Below are 1,486 nucleotides of genomic sequence, written 5' to 3'. Positions count from 1 at the left end.
AGTCAGTACCCTTTCCGGATAGCCGTGAGGTCGACAAAAGGATGCCTGGAACGCTCTAGCTGCTGTCCTGGCTGTCTGGTCCTTCACAGGCACTACTACCAGGAAACGAGAGTAATGGTCCACAATGGTGAGGGCGTACACATAGCCTGACCGGCTTGGTGTTAACTTCACGTGGTCCAGGGCCACCAACTCCAGGGGCTGCTTCGTGACAATTGGCTGTAGGGGAGACCTTTGGCTGGCATCATCCTTCCGCCTCAGGTTACACGGGCCACAGTCTCGGCACCACTTCTCGATCATCTTTCTCATGTGCACCCAATAGAACCGATCACGGAGTAGGGCCTCCAACTTCTTCCACCCGAAGTGTCCTGCGTTATCATGATACGCTGCTAGGACCATTGGAGCATCCCTCTGCGGAACCACTATCTGCCAGACAAGTTTATTTGTTCGCCAGTTGACATATCTCTTGCAGAGCTTGCCTTGGTAGGTGAACAGTCGTCCCCTCTCCTTCCACAGCTGCTGGGCTTCCTCTGGAGCGTCTGGGCCAAGATGGGTCTCAGCTTGTGCTAGCTTCTCTTTGACCAATCGCACGGCCGGGTCACCGTTCTGTGTTTCTTCCCAATTATGGTGGAGTAATGGGTTGACCGAGACCTCGTGCTGGCTTGAGCGCTTCACTCCCACCGCATGCTCACACTGGGAGACACCTTGGTGATGGAAAGCCGGTAACTCTATCTCTTCGAGTTCATCCATGTCTTCTCCAGACTCGGGTAAGTGAGGCATTCTGGACAGCGCATCAGCATTGTTATTCTTCTTGCCAGCCCGATACTTGATGGTAAAGTCAAAGTTAGACAGCCGGGCCATCCATCGCTGTTCCATCGCACCTAACTTGGCTGTTGCCAGGTGTGTCAACGGATTGTTGTCCGTGAAGATGGTGAACTTGGCCGATGCCAGATAGTGCTTGAAGCGTTCAGTCACTGCCCAAACAATAGCGAGGAACTCCAGCTTGAAGGAACTGTAGTTTTCTGGATTCCTTTCTGTGGGCCGAAGCTTCCTACTGGCGTACGCTATCACCCTCTCTCTGCCTCCCTGTACCTGGGACAGAACTGCTCCCAGGCCCACGTTGCTGGCGTCTGTATACAGTACAAACGGTTGGCTGTAGTCAGGGTAGGCCAGAATTTCTTCTCCCGTGAGAGCCCCTTTCAGCCGGACAAAGGATGTTTCCAGTTGGCTGCTCCATTCAAATGGAGGGCTCTGCTTCTTAGCCTGCTTTGGCTGGCCCACCAGGAGGTCTTGAAGGGGCGCTGCTATCTTGGTGAAACCATCAATGAACCTTCGGTAGTAGCCCACCAGTCCAAGGAACTGCCGCACCTCCTTCACTGTGGTGGGTCTTGGCCAGTCCTTGATTACAGTGACTTTCTCCGGATCAGGTGCCACACCTTCTGCGCTGACCACATGACCCAGGTACTGTACCTTTGGCTTCAAGAGGTGA

This window comes from Anomaloglossus baeobatrachus, chromosome 10 (assembly GCF_048569485.1).
Source record: "Anomaloglossus baeobatrachus isolate aAnoBae1 chromosome 10, aAnoBae1.hap1, whole genome shotgun sequence".
NCBI lineage: Eukaryota > Metazoa > Chordata > Amphibia > Anura > Aromobatidae > Anomaloglossus > Anomaloglossus baeobatrachus.
The sequence above is the reverse complement of the archived record's forward strand: the minus strand, read 5'-3'. Positions refer to the sequence as shown.